This window comes from Cataglyphis hispanica, chromosome 9 (genome assembly GCF_021464435.1).
Source record: "Cataglyphis hispanica isolate Lineage 1 chromosome 9, ULB_Chis1_1.0, whole genome shotgun sequence".
NCBI classification, from domain to species: domain Eukaryota; kingdom Metazoa; phylum Arthropoda; class Insecta; order Hymenoptera; family Formicidae; genus Cataglyphis; species Cataglyphis hispanica.
In genome coordinates this window covers 5,535,150-5,551,384 of record NC_065962.1, presented here as the reverse complement: position 1 = coordinate 5,551,384, position 16,235 = coordinate 5,535,150, and the positions used below count along the sequence as shown (strand labels likewise).

Here is a 16,235-nt window from a genome sequence, read left to right as displayed (position 1 = left end):
ATATAAAAAATTAAATTTGAAAGATAATTTAGAAAATACTTAAAATTATAATTTTAGGTGGAATAAAATGTATATAAAAACTATAAAACTATATATTTTATATTTCATACAAAATCGAATCGAAATGATCATTTTCCACAGCAAGGAGGAATGTATCATGTTAAGGAATTTTTCGCCCTTGCCCGGAGTCAAGTTGTAAACGTTTACGTTTTTCTCTTCGGGAGATAGAGAATTCTCTGCTCTGTCACTAACGTGTTTCACGAAGCACTCGTGTGATCCTTTCGTGGATCGAGGTTAACGTGAAGTAAGACGACTCCCGGAGGATAATGTTCGCCATATCGGATTTACTGAGCTGTCGTCGGTACTTACGTTACGCCCGAACATCATTCGAAGCGAGCTGTAAGGCGATTTAGTTACAGCCTCCCTTACTTCATACTTTCCGGACGGATGCTTCGCGATGCTTTTAGGTTCGACACTTTAGTAAAGACATTACGTCGGCGATAATTACCGAAGTTTGTATTCCCGTTGATCCGTTCCGAAGCGGGCCGAGATATTTTCCGAATGGACTTCTATTGCAGGCTCTTTCATTAAATCTTCTCGGACTTTCAATATGAAATGAAGCGTCTCGTATAGTCACGATCAACAAACAGCAAATCAGATTTATATTTTTAGGAAATTTGTGCCAAATATTAAAACACACATATATACAAAATTACGTAAGAGATATTATATAGTTTATATGTATGTTATTTTAATATTCAATTCCTTTATAGCCTCTATATATTCTGAATCATAATATATATATTTATCATAATATATGTATATGTTGTAGCTGGATTACATAATCGTTTTATATAAAACAACGGATATATATATAAAAAAAAATATATATATATAATATTAAGATGCAAAATGATAATTTATAAATATTTAATATGTATTAAAATTTAATATTATTATTAATTAAAAATTAAATAATTTTTTAAAATCTGTATATAATAAAAACAAATAATATAAGAGATATTATTGTTTATTTATGAATTTTATATATAGGTAAAAAACTTTATATGTTAAAAATGATAATTTATAAATGATTAATATGTATTAAAATTTAATAATTTAAAAATATATAAACGTCTAAGAATTTTGAAGAGTGGCATTATTCACAAATCATTAAAAATGATAATTTATAAATGATTAATGTGTACTAAAATTTAATATTATTATTAATTATAAATTTAATAATTTAAAAATATATAAACGTCTAGGAATTTTGAAGAGTGGCATTATTCACAAATCATGGTTGAAAATGAAATATTTTACAATCTGGCTAAGAATTTTATTTTTTTTATAAAGCGCTAACAAGAGAGCCACCACATTGTCAAATGCAACGAGTTGCATATTGTTTTAGATTCTAGTTGGTTTCAGTCATTTCATGAAGTGTCTTTATGGAACAGTCATTTATTGATAATTAATAGGTAATTATAATAGATAGTTAATAGGTAATTATAATAGATAATTATAATAGTTATAATATTAATGGGTAATTATGTGTATTTCTAAATGAAAAAGAGCTTGTATGAGCACTTGTTGTTGTTATTACTTATTTATTTATGAATATTCTTGTTGTGTTTATTATAATTAAGGTTTTATAAAAGTAACATAAAAAAAACTCTCGGAAATAATGTTTAAAAATAGATAATACAAATAAAAGAAATATAAGCGTGATAAAAATAAAAAACAGATTTATTATAGAAACTATATTTTATGAAATGGAACATAAAGTAAGGTCGATAAAAACGCGCCATTTATAAAGTGAATGAAATGAATCAGCCAGAATGTAAAAAGATGTATAAATCGTTGCATTTGACAATGTGGCGGGTCTCCTGTTAGCGTTTTATAAAAAAATTAAAATTCTTAGCCAGATTGTAAAATATTTCATTTTCAATTATGATTTAAGAATGTGACCGCACTATGTAAAATGCTCAGATGTTTTATAAAACGACGATTTATATAATCTGGCTACGACGTATATATTTTTTGTTATATGCAATATTTTCATCTATAAGAAAATACATTTTTTAAAAGCCATTTTTAAAATGGTTTTTAAAAATATCTTATAAATGACAGTGTGCAAAAGTTTGTAATATTTTCAGTCGTGAAAATTTTTCTCAAACGTTTCTTAATCATTACAAAATTCCTAGACGTTTATATATTTTTAAATTATTAAATTTATAATAATATTAAATTTTAGTACATATTAATCATTTGTAAATTATCATTTTTAATACATAAAGTTTTTACCTATATATAAAATTCATAAATAAATAATAATATCTCTTCTAGCGTTTTATAAAAGACTAAAATTCTTAGCCAGAATTTAAAATATTTCATTTTCAATTATGATTTAAGAATGTGACCGCACTATGTAAAATGCTCAGATGTTTTATAAAACGACGATTTATATAATCTGGCTACGACGTATATATTTTTGTTTATACAATATTTTCATCTATAAGAAAATACATTTTTAAAAGCCATTTTTAAAATGGTTTTAAAAATATCTTATTAATGACAGTGTGCAAAAGTTTGTAATATTTTCAGTCGCGAAAATTTTTCTCAAACTTTTCTTAATCATTACAAAATTCCTAGACGTTTATATATTCTTAAATTATTAAATTTATAATAATATTAATAATATTAAATTTTAGTACATATTAATCATTTGTAAATTATCATTTTTAATACATAAAGTTTTTTACCTATATATAAAATTCATAAATAAATAATAATATCTCTTCTAGCGTTTTATAAAAAGACTAAAATTCTTAGCCAGAATTTAAAATATTTCATTTTCAATTATGATTTAAGAATGTGGCCGCATTATATAAAATGCTCAGACGTTTTATAAAACGACGATTTATATAATCTGGCTATGACATATATATTTTTTGTTTATACAATGTTTTCATCTATAAGAAAATACATTTTTTAAAAGCCATTTTTAAAATGGTTTTTAAAAATATCTTATAAATGACAGTGTGCAAAAGTTTGTAATATTTTGAGTCGCGAAAATTTTTCTCAAACTTTTCTTAATCATTACAAAAATATTAAAAATATTATTTACTTTATTTGATTATGCAAAAAAATTACGTGAAGCGTTGATTGAAAAGAATTTACGAAATCCTAAAATGTAGGATGCAACCATAATTCGCTTTGAATATAGAACGCGATCTTCGATTTCTCGAAGAATAAGAAAGCGTCTGCGTGCGAGAGAGAAAGCCGATATTCTGTGCCGACTTTGAGCAACTTTCCGGGGAGCAAAGTTTTCCATTGTTATGCCGATTTCTAAGTTTTCTTCAATGAGAAAGTAATATAGAATCACGGAAAACTTTTCCGTTTACATTGCGTGTAGCAGTAAACGGAAAAACGGACGTGCAAATAAAATAAAAACTTAAAAAAAAAAAGATCTTGTATACAGCGCTGTACCACAGATAAGCAAAATCAAAGATGCATATTTAATCATTACAAGTATCAAGTTTAAAAAAGAAATTATTGTTATTAATTATTTTTATTAGTTATTAATTATTTTAATCTAATGACAATTTTGTCTTAATTATATTTGCATATTCATATATTAGTATAATATTGTTAATAAGATAAATTACGGATATATGTATAACTCGAGCCCTGTCATGATTTATCTTATCTTATCTTATCTTTTTACTCGAAAATCGTTCTTCGCAAATTTCCTTACTTTAGCCTCTCTTTTCAAATATTCGATCTTAGTTTTAATCTTGTATGTAAAAATGGACAAAAATGATTGAAATTATCTATTTTATATTTAATATTAATTTGTCATAAGTCACTATATATGCCTGATATCTGAAACATCGCTGTTATGATTTTCGATTAAAACACGAGATGCTAGTGTAGGTTAAGCTTCGCAATTTATTCCGCTTTGTCATTTGGCAGCTCCGATTTCGATCGCAATACTTCTGCAGGATTTATGATAATACCAAAAATAGTGTTGTTTAGTCACCGTCTGTTTATTTAAGGGATTTATCTTTGCCGGATGTAGGCTAAATCTCGATTATATCGAAGTCCAGCGAAATGTGCGTTATTTCGATTTCTTAAATAATAAACATTATAATTAGCCTAGATAAATTTTAGTAATAAATACATGTATATATGTATATTTCAGAAACATATTTGTGTGTGTGTGTGTGTAAATACTTTGAACTTTCAAAAATAATGAGGAGAGGAAAGTATTTTAAATTTTCTTCATAATTATAGAAATAAATTTTTAATTCTCTCTTGACATCAAAAATATTTTCTTCACACAAAGATAATAAAGTGTTTGCAAAATAGTGAATAGTATCTTTAAAAACGGTGCTGTAAATATACACAGCGGTCAAAAAAGTCAGCGTGAAAAAATAAATCTGCAAAATTAGTCGATCAGGATACAATGTCACTCTTAATTCTCCAGACATAATAATGAATCTTTTCCGGAAGATACTGAAAGTATTCCCACAGCATCAGAAATAAAATTTTTCTGATCAGCTGGCAAGTGCAGCGACCGACCTACCAACGTGGCTTCCCGAGGCTTTGATATTAAATTTGGATCCTGTCAGGCGGCTAAAGCCTCAAAATCCCGGCGTGGCCGATAATACACACGGTATACCCGGTGTCGACCGGTGATGGGTGGGCGCGAATTAGCGCGATTAAGATGCTATCGTATCCGAGTGGACAGGGGCAAGCCTGGGGAAGGATTCGCCGGGGCATGAAGAGGGTGGCCCGTACTCGAGGGTGATGTCCCAACCTCAAAGTAACTGGCAAGTGGAACGCTCGCGGTTGTATAGTCTCGCACGTGGTATACCTATGGGACGATGGTGTACGGGGGAGTAGAGGGGGTAGGGGGCGCGAGCGTGCTGCTCCGGATTACGGGAAATACGGGGACGCGGGTGGCCCGGTTCTCTCCTGATGCTGAGTTACGTTCTACCCTATATCCCACGGAGCTATTACACACGCTGCACGTCCCCATAAATACGATGCCCAGGAATCGTCCCCGATATCCTCCGGTCAGCGCCGTTGAGACGCGTCCGTCAAAGCACCACCACCTCTGATTTCGCGCGAGATAATGGATATCCGGCTTTGAGCGAACGGACCGACCTCTCGTAAGCGACGCGAAATTTTAATCATCGATGACAGATGTCGAAGATTGTCAATTTTCGATGCTGCTAATTTCATTCGAGACAGTTATTGCGTTAGTGAATTACTTTTAGACTAAATACATATTTAATTAATTATTGCTTTTTCTTTTTCTTTATATAATTGTTATATTTAAGTAATATAATGATTAATTTAAAATTTATATAAAATTCTATAGAGCCTTCTCGTCCCATAATATCATCTAAGCATTTTTATTTAAAATTTAAATTCTAATTCATTATTTTAGATTTTAGACACTTAAAATTTTATTCATTCTAGCCTCCAATCAAAAGATAATTGATTATGCTATATCATTGAACAAAATAAATCTTATATTCAATCCATAAAATCATGTTTTTATTAAACAGGTGAACTTTAAATTTATTACCTAAAAATAATAAATTTATTTTCCCTAATTCCTTAATTAGATATAAACTAATCATAAATTTTCAATTTTTTATTTAAAGAATTATTTATACTAATTATATCATTATTAATTTAAAATCCTAATTCTTATAAATATTTTTTTAATCCATTAAATATAAATATCATAATTATTTAATATTACTTTTCTTACATTTATAGATAACATCTATTTATAGATAAATATTATTATATCAAATAAAATTTTTAGATGTACTCTTGTTATTATAATAAAACCTTAAAAACGTATCGCGCAAATTTCGGTATGCTTTTGATTATTAATTAGCAACGCGAATTCAATATCAAGCATTTCAGTGTGTAATTATTGGCATAATATTCACCGCCCACACATGTACACGTGCTCTTTTGAAAATCATGGACGGCCCAAATATCCAAATTACGATCGCCATGTAATCGCTGCATTGCTGCAGTTATCGTAATAGTATTTTAATCAGATGAAAATTCGAAAGCGAATCGTGATCTAGTTACTTTAGCGAATCTAGTGGAAAATTCAAGAACTAAAAACCTTGAGTCAATATCGGAAAATAAAATATTATTTGCACAGTTATTTTTATAAATTTTAATCTTAGTTACAATTAATATCGTGGAAATATAATCTTTTCTCATCTATATTTTTATAGAAAGGGAAAAGGAAAAAGATTCTTTCAAACATATTACAAAACCTAACCTTCCTCCCTTTTTTTTTCATCGATTATTTAGAACCAGGAATAGGGGAATATGAGAATATAATAAATTCCCCAATTGTCGAAAGAGTTTGTATTTTTGCATTCGCGAAAACTGCTTCGTTCGTTATGACGTTATCAGCTGTCTGGCCTCGCACAAAAGTCTGCGGAACAACGCATTCAGACGTATTCAAGTGAAAGGGTTATCTTGGGCCATGCTAGAGAGCATAGGTCCATCGAAGTCAAAAGGTTGCAATGTCCGAATACAATAGCAGAGCGGCAGTAATGTTATCGATAGCGTTGTTAGGTTTTGTCGTTATCTTTGACGCATTCGAAAAGTGACGTATAATAGGAACATGCTCGTTAGTTAACGTGCTGCATGCTGGTGAACTTCAATTAGGACGGCGGACTTTCTCGTCGGATGTGGATGCGCGATATTAACTTACCGAAACTCATTCAATGCCCAATTGATACAATATATATATATATATATATATATATATATATATATATATATATATATATAAATGCCAATGTCTTGTAGCATACTTGGCTGTTTAAGTAAATATCTTAAAGGAAGAAACATTAATTTTTTTCAAAGGATCCTTAAATTGACGATAAATATTTTAATCACAAACTCTTTGTAACATTTGATGACAAAAATTCAAATACAAAAATGTCGAAGCTATGTTATTTTTATTTTTAATAATTGCTTGTAATTTGAAAAGACTCAGAATCTGAGAGAATTCTCTTACATGTATAAAAAAATCAAAGCCTGAATTAAAATACATTCTAGGTGGACTGTACGTGTTTTAAATTGCACGACAAAATTTCAGTAAAAAAAAAAAACAATGTTAAAACGGATACCCGAAACTATATGCATTGCGCGCTCCACTTGACGTTCATTTATTTGGCCAATGAGTGGATAAGCCCTGAAATGAGAGGAAACCGAACATGAGTGCGTATATGGATTGCGTGATCTCTTGCGCAATCAAGCAAGCCTATAATATTATTAAAATATGAAATGCTGGCAACAGGACGATTGCACGTATCAGGACGAACGCGCAACAATTTGGCGATATTTAATTTCGAATAATAATTCGCGGTCGCACACATGACGGAAAAGTGCGAGAGTATTACTGATATTACATTATCGCCAGAATTTCATTCCGGCAATAACATTGCCAATGAAAAAGTGAGAATGTTATTGATACTGTCGTTGGAATTTAATTTGGACAATAATCCCATGATTCTGACGTACGGTTGAAATGTATAACTAATATTAAAAAGCCGATAGCGATCACTAACGCGAGAAATTCAACGTCACCTAGCGGTATTTTATCGCACGTTCATTATCACTTGATATTATAAATCATTATTGATATTAATATGTTTTACATTACATGCACTGCATTACGATAAAAGCGTACGTCTATGTGTATAATTCCACGTTGAATTTATAAATAAATAAAATTCTATTCCTGAACAAAATACATTAATTTAATTTTATTTATTCCGGAATTTCACATAACCTTTTTTCATATTTTACGCAAAGTATTTTCAAGATTTCAAGAGAGAGAATATATCTAATAATTTATCCATACACCTTGTTTCATAAAAGCATTAAAGACTTTGATTATTTAAAAACTCATAAAAAAAAAGAAGGGGTAAAATACATTTCACTGTGTGTAATAAATCGGCAGATATTCAATCACACACCGCCGAGCGGGTCGGAATACGCGCGAAATTCATGAAAATTCGCGGCGTGAAATCGTGTTTCGGTTAAAACGCATCGGCTCTTACGCGCACTGTAAATATGCGTGATATCGGTAATTATTTCATTCTATCTCTCCCTTCGGTCGACCGAAAATCCGCTGCAGTTAATGCAGACAATAAAAGCAGTACGGTTCGATGGCCGCAATAATATAAACGTGTCGACCAAACTCAATTTGCAGACAGTTCGTCGATCAGCCCCCTCCCCACCCCCACCCCTCCCTCCTCCCGGTCTTCCGCACCATAGGCTTCGCAATTTTTGCATATTTCAAAATCGCGATCTTGCGCGATAATTACTTTTACATATCATGAAATTATTAAAACGTTTCTTCCTGATTACAGATAATAAAATAGAATTAAGTAAATAAATGTAAACAAATAAATAAATAAATTTAAATAAATAAAAATTAAAAAAGAATTCATTTTATAATACACGGAACATATAATATTATGTGCAAATATTTTGCATTAAAGTCACAATAATTATAAAGAATATTTGCTTTTCCCTTTCTCTCTACCTCAAATTTTCATGAAGGAAAATTCAAGTTCAGCTTTGTGGAGATTTCTAGATTATAGATTATAGTATCCGAGAGATATCGTTGTATTGATAGTAACTGATAAATCGTATTTTCTGCAGTAACGCGGAGAGATCGAAAGAGTACTAATTCATTGAATCGAAAACCACTAAAATTTCTATTTGACCGGCATGCTCTTATAGGATTATTGGGCTCGAAATCGCCGGTACTTGAGCGAAATTTCGCTCGGCCGAGATAACCATTAATTTCGGGCGCATATTAAATATGTATGTGAGGTGCACTTCAGACTTCACATTATCCACTCAGTTATAATTGCGAGTACACATCCGGCTGATTTAGTTAACTTTGTAATTTTATATAATAATCGAGTGCATGTGCATTTAGTGAATGATTTGTACAGATGTAGAAAAAGGTGCGTCTTTATCATTTCTTCTAATACTGAAGAAAAATGCAGTTGCATGAAATAAGAAAATATTCTTAAATGTTTACAATTATTATATAATATGTAATAAATAATTAATATGTAATAAATATAATAAATAATATTATATGTAATAAATAATTATTGAATTCTCCTAAGATACTTTTCTCTAATTTCAAAATATCAACAGTTGTCAAAAAAAAAATTCTCTCTACGCACAAAAATATATTTCAAAGTATCCTTTTTACAGTCATTATTTACAAACAATTATTTGTACAAATGACCGAGAATGAATTTTCTAATAATGAAATTAATTACCTACTCCATATAATTACTGCATCAAATATCCGCAATGTGATATTCTTCCCCTCAGAAAGAGACAGAGAGGGAGAGAGAGAGAGAGAGAGAGAAATTCATAGTTCATAATATACATATATCTATGCCTATTAAAGGCGTTCGCCCGCCATCGTAACGGATAGCACGTGGGCTTGTTGAAGCACACGGTCGAACTTTCCGTACGAATATCGAAGATATTCACTATTCAGACCCCCCTCGAACGGTCAAGTAGTATATATATACCACTCGGATTCGCGCGCCGAGTGGAGTGGGCGGATTTCCGACCGGCGTGGGGTTTAAACTGTCTGCGAAGTTGGCCCTCGCTCCCTTTTCCAACCCTTCGACGCTCTTTATCGCCGATTCCGCGAGCATCGCTTTCATCCCTCCTCACGTGGAAAATGCGTAAGTACACGCATTTGGCCGAAGTATACGTTTGTGTGTGTGTGTGTGTGTGTGTGTGTGTGTGCGATTCATTGCATATATACATGAGTCAGCTATGACAGGTGAAATTTATCCTGGCGTGTGTATCGAATTGTGGTGAGGTGCTTGTACAGTGTTTAGGCACATGTTCGCCGTTAAAACTGGATAACCCACGAAGTATCGAGGTGAATGGAACGAGCGCGATTACACGGGCCGATAAAAAAAATTGTTGTCAAATAACTCTACTGAGAGTAGGTATTTCTTATAGATTTTTTACCACAAAAAAACAATGCAAATCAAATTGCTCCATCAGGTTTTAGAGTTATTTTTTTGAATTTTTTTGAATAAAAAAATTGCTGATTTCTCATAGTAAAATTCAAAATGATTTTAAAACTTGACGTGATAAAGCAGTTTAGATACCGACATTGTTTTTTGTGACCGAAAATCTATAAGAAACATTTAAACTGATTAAAATTACTTGTGAAAAATATTTTCACAGACCGACAAAAGGTTTTAAAGTTGTTTTGAATTTCAAGATAAAGGACCAACGATTTTTTATTTTAAAATTCAAAATAATTTTAAAACTTGACGGCGATGGCGCAATTTAATTTGCGGCATTATTTTTTGTGGCCGAAAATCTATAAGAAACATCTATTTTGACTAGAGTTACTTGATAAAATTTTATTTTTACTGGCCTGTGAAAAAATTCTTGTCGAATAATTTTAATCAAAGTAGGTATTTTTTATAGATTTTCGATCAAAAAAACAATACAACAAACAAAATTGCTCCATTACGTCAGGTTTTAAAATTATTTTGAATTTTATAATAAGAAATTAGCAATTTTTTATTTTACGTGATGAAGCAATTCTCGGCATTGTTTTTTGTAGCCGAAAATCTATAAGAAACACCTACTCTGATTAAAATTATTTTTTGTCGAAAAATAATGTGTTATCGTTGATACTTTCTCTCTCAATTATTCATTTATTGTGCTAATGTACGTACAAATATCTATCATTTGCCGTGTCATTATTTGAAAATTTTTTTCATTCACAAAATTAGGAGCGGATAGATCTTACGATATCGCGCACGTCCCAATCTATACATTATAGAGTAATTTCGTAATGTCCATGAATATTTATTTGAACATTAACAAGCCTGTAACGAGCAAGCAAACGAGCGTGCTTTGCGATAACGCTAGGCTAGATCCCATCAATATGACCAGCGGCGATACATTGATTATGCGAACTCGCAAATTGCGAGTGTGTATCCCGACGATCCGAGCACGTTCTTTCTCTCTCTCTCTCTCTCTCTCTCTCTCTCTCTTTCTTTTTCCTCTTGAAATTACATTTTTTTTCGGACCGACAAAGCCACTTATTGACAGCACGACGATTTTTAGCCGCTCGATAATTAATTAGTCGAGAGCAAGATTTTTAACTTCTCGCAACCGGCGCTCTCGAAGCTTTCTCATTAGAATGATGAGGTATACGCTCTCGACGTTTCAAATGATGTTTAAATCCTGCTTTGCAGTGCAGATCGAGGCGCTTACATCCTGAACTTACCTATTATCCCCTAGAAGTGACCCGTTAGCCGCTTACTAGCAAGTTATCCGCTTTCCAGGCTGATTTAGGCATGCGTTCTGAGTTTCGCGTCCCGCTTGTCGCTAGAACTCTTTTCTGCTCATGCTGATCTGCGATAAATAGAAATAATTCTGTAGTGCAGCATAAAAGTTGTCATTATAAATAAATATTTATAATACTTTGTAAAAATAATTTGCGTATTGTTGTGTACGATATTAAGAATAATCTCATTAATAATGGTATTTTTATTTACAGCACATATAATATAATATATAAAATATAATATAATATATATATATATATATATATATATATATATATATATATATATAAAATATAAAATATATACAGAGTATGGAGTACATTTATACTGTTTTGGCTTTGGCTAATTTTTAATGTTTATCTTGCTTGTTAATTATTTCATTAAAAAAGTTTTACTTCTTGCATCGTTTAAACCACCATAGGAGAATAAAAGGAAGAGTAGAAGGTGAAAAAAAAAATGAAATAAAAAAAAATAAAACTTAATAAATTTCTTCGGAAGAAATCAATAAAAATAAAAAATAAAAATCCTTTTTTTATAAAAATAAAATAATTCTTCATTTTAAATTAAAATAGTGTTGTAGAGTATTTTTAAAATAAAAAATATTTTTTGACCCATGTTTATCAGAAACTTTTTGTTAAATAATTAAATTTTCGATGAAATCTCAAAATCTGGCTGGTTACGTTTAGCCTCATCTTGTATAATAAAATATATTTTATATATTCTAGACATTTTTTTTTTTTTTTTTGCTCTATTACCTTGTCTCTCGCGTTTTATATAGGATTTTATTCTAATTTTTAATAGATCTGACAGAAACTTTCAAAGAATATATAAATATATTTTTTCTTGTATTATACGTAATTCTATATAATATTTCATAATATTTTATGTGAATCAAGCGAGATTAGCAATGAGAGAAAGTTGCCATTTTCAGAGAACGAATTATTCTTTCATGCGACCTAAAATCTCGTAATGCACGCAGCGGCGGCAAAAACTAAGTACGCCGTTCTTTAATAATAGCGAACTTGCAGAGTCGGTCGCGAGCGTGGAACCTCAATCCGCTGGCGAAAAATTTAATCCGGAAATTTCGGTTCTTCTTGGTATTTAGGTCGAGCTGCACTTTTGCCGCACGTCCAATATTTCCGAATGTATGATACGCGTGTGACGCGCGTGCACATGGAGTGCTACATGAATCTCGCCATCGAAAGCTTTGCATTTCAAACTATGGTAAAGCGCTACAGTGTGTCTAGCTAAAATTGTCAGCAATTGTCGACTTAATCGTTTCAAAAAGCGAAATTACTTTGCGCAAAAGCACTAGTAAATACAATATTCCACATAGAAATCATTTTTATTTTATAAAATATTATTTCTTTAATAAAAATTACTTCTTTAATAAAAATTTTAAAAATAAAAACATTGATATAATTTTTCATACAATTTTGTTGTATTTTTTTTTATTAATAATCATTGCATTACAAATATTGTGTACATCATAAAGCATGATTATTAAGAAAAAAAAAAAAAAATACAACAAAATTGTATGAAAAATTATATCAATGCTTTTTAAAATTATTTAAAAAATTTTATTTTTAAAATTTATATATAGTGAGTGCCATACCTTTTACACTTTTCTAATTTAAATAATATTAAATAATTTATTAATCGAAGCATGTCGGTGTCTATCAGTGTCATAAATCTTCAATTTATGGCAAATAAGTACGAGGTGCATTCCGAATTTGCGGAAAAGCATGCAGATGCGTGCGGTGGACCGATTACATATTTAAAGCCGTCGCGCGGCAGCCTTTGGTGCTTAGATACGAATTAGGGATGGCGATCACCTTTAGACATTCAGAGCTACACCTATAAACTCGGGATATCCCAAATCGTGGAGAGCCGTTTTATCTCTCTCTCTCTCTCTCTCGCTCCCTCTTTCTCTATCTTGTACCATCTCCCGGATTCCCGGAGCTTTCCGGGGATTAACCTTACCCGCGACTCCGCACCAGTAATTTCCAATTCGACTACCCGACCTGATCTCTGTGTTAATTAAACCCCTCCTCGCCGGCTGCGTTCGATAATTTTCTCTCTCTCTCTCTCTCTCTCTCAATTATATGAAACTAAAAAGTTTTTAATCGGATGTAATCGATTTCGAGCGATTCTATGGCATTGCTGGATATCTATATGTAATACTATTATCGATTGCGATAATGTATCAATCTATTTATGAAGGGATTTACATTGATGAAACGTTATATTATTATAATTTTATAAAATAAAATTATATACATTTAAAAAAGAGCAATCTTTGCTTTCGGAAGAATTGCATTGATAAATTTATTACAATTATTGATAAATGTTACATTTATCAATGTAATTTTTCTGATGAATGCAAGATGGCTTTTTTTATCTGCATAGAATTTTATCGAATACATTTGAAGTGTAGATAAAGGAAAAATATATCTCTCTAAATTAAATAATAATAATGTAATATAATATAACGTTTACATGAATCCGTTGATAAATAGATTGATACGTTTCAAATATTCGATAACGAGAGATTTCAAACGTGTTATAATTAAATTGGGATTACTTAGTTTAATCAGATTGATACCGTTCACTGTTATTTCGTATTCTCTTTCTGCTTTAGTGTAGGCTACAAATAGAAAGGGAATGTTTAATTAACTGTGTTTAGCCTATATCAGATAATACAATCGTTTACATGATTGCAAAAGATTTAAAATATTGGGAACCAATATTTAAAATCAAAAAGATATTTCATATTAGGTGGTGCTTACATTCAGTTGTACTGACCATAAGCGTCTCTAATCGTGTAAAAATAAAACAAGTAAGAAATTGCAAATCAGAAACCTTGCTTCCTCATAATTTTCTTTCCTTTTCTTTATAATATCAAAAATGTTTCATGTAAAAATATTTAGCCCGATATCTCAAAATTTGCGACAATTAGAGCAATTTTTATTTTTTTTAATTTAACTCAAATTTTATAAAAAATGAACCCTTTCATCAATCCTCAATCAAATTTTCAATGCCAATCATTCTTTGATGAATTTTATTTATGTAGCCCAATATCTGAAAGTTCGAGCGTGCACAGACATTTATTAAAAAATTCAAAATTTTATGAAAAATAAATCCTTTCACCAAATCTCATCAAATTCAATACCAACCATCCTCTAATGATATTCTATTCATGTGAAAATATTTGGACCAATATCTCAAAATTTGCGACAATTAGAGCAATTTTTATTTTTTTTTTAATTTAACTCAAATTTTATAAAAAATGAACCCTTTCATCAATCCTCAATCAAATTTTCAATGCCACTCATTCTTTGATGAATTTTATTTATGTAGCCCAATATCTGAAAGTTGGAGCGTGCACAGACATTTATTAAAAAATTCAAAATTTTATGAAAAATAAATCCTTTCACCAAATCTCATCAAATTCAATACCAACCATCCTCTAATGATATTCTATTCATGTGAAAATATTTGGACCAATATCTCAAAATTTGCGAAAGTTAGAGCAATAACATCCCTTTTTTGAAAAATTCAAAATTTTATAAAAAAATAAACTCCTTTACCAATCTTAACCAAATTCAATACCAATCAACCCTTAATGATACTCTATACATATAAAAAATTTTAGCCCGATATCTCAAAATTTGCGGAAGTTAGAGCAACCACGTTCTTTTCGCGCACATACGGGCATTTTGTAAAAATGTGATTTTCGTTTTAGGACATTCTAAATACATCAAAATTAAAAAAAAAAAAAAAAAATTTCATGAAAAACAAAGCTTCCTCTATGATGAAGCAAAAATTGAGCAATCATTGAAAAAAATCCCCATGTAAATTAAATATTTATTAATTTCAAGTTATCAATGTTGACATATGTTTATAAACGTTAATATTTTAAAACAATCAGCCATTCCATTTTACAGACACCGGAATGACGCCGGGTATTCGAATTTCCAGATAATGTATTAAAATGTATATTATCATCAATGTCCTCATGTCTGTTAAGTTCGCATTACTCGTTATAATTAAGCGTCGCGTTACGAATAAATTCCTGCCGTTACGATGGGGCGCATGTTACAGTAACCGTAGAAATTTCCGGTGGAAACGATCCCTATCTCGGGGATAGTCATGCCATAGCGTTGCTCCGTAAAACCATTCAATTATCTCTAACCAATTTTCCTCATACGACTCGTGATATGGCTATATGCTTGGTGATCATATTAAGATCTACGGCAAAAGACATCTCCTGCATATTCTTATGGGATAAAAGCGACCGTTTCGCATCCTCTTCTTCCTTCTATTGCCTCCTATCTTCTTCTTCCTTGTTACCTTTTTACACTTCTATTTTTTTCGCTCTCTCTCTCTCTCGTTGCCTCCAGCTTCATTTCTATTATATAATTCCTTCACTTATTTTACGCAATACATTTTTCCCTCGCTGTCTTTGCGCTTTAAAGCGTCGGTAAAAAAAATTTCTGACAATTTCTACGATTTAATTTTACGCGATTAATTTTCGCACAGGTTTTGAAATAGACAGCTCTGTCCGGCTGGGCCGTTCGCTTTATTACTCCGAGTTTTATCCCTTTTTCTTGTTAGAGATCCATAGTCATGCGAGTGGATTTCCATTCTTTCGCCATTACATTCCGCTTCGCTTTTATCCGCGAATTTTGCTTGTTGCTTTTTTTCACCACATTTCCACTCGTCGCGTTAGTCATCCTTTATTGCGCATTTCGCATTAAATGGCTGGCTCAATTTTACTTGATGTAATACAAAAATTGTGTTGAAAGATTA

General features: G+C 30.9%; 1 protein-coding gene across 1 annotated transcript in view; it reads right to left on the bottom strand.

Moving 5' to 3' along the window:
- The window catches only part of LOC126851991 (lachesin-like), a 203,055-nt gene that overhangs the window by 65,190 nt on the left and 121,630 nt on the right, over window positions 1-16,235 (bottom strand). The window contains exon 3 of the mRNA XM_050596420.1: window positions 11,363-11,490. The gene's annotated coding sequence lies outside the window, so the exon portion shown is untranslated. The remainder of the gene's footprint in view (window positions 1-11,362; window positions 11,491-16,235) is intronic.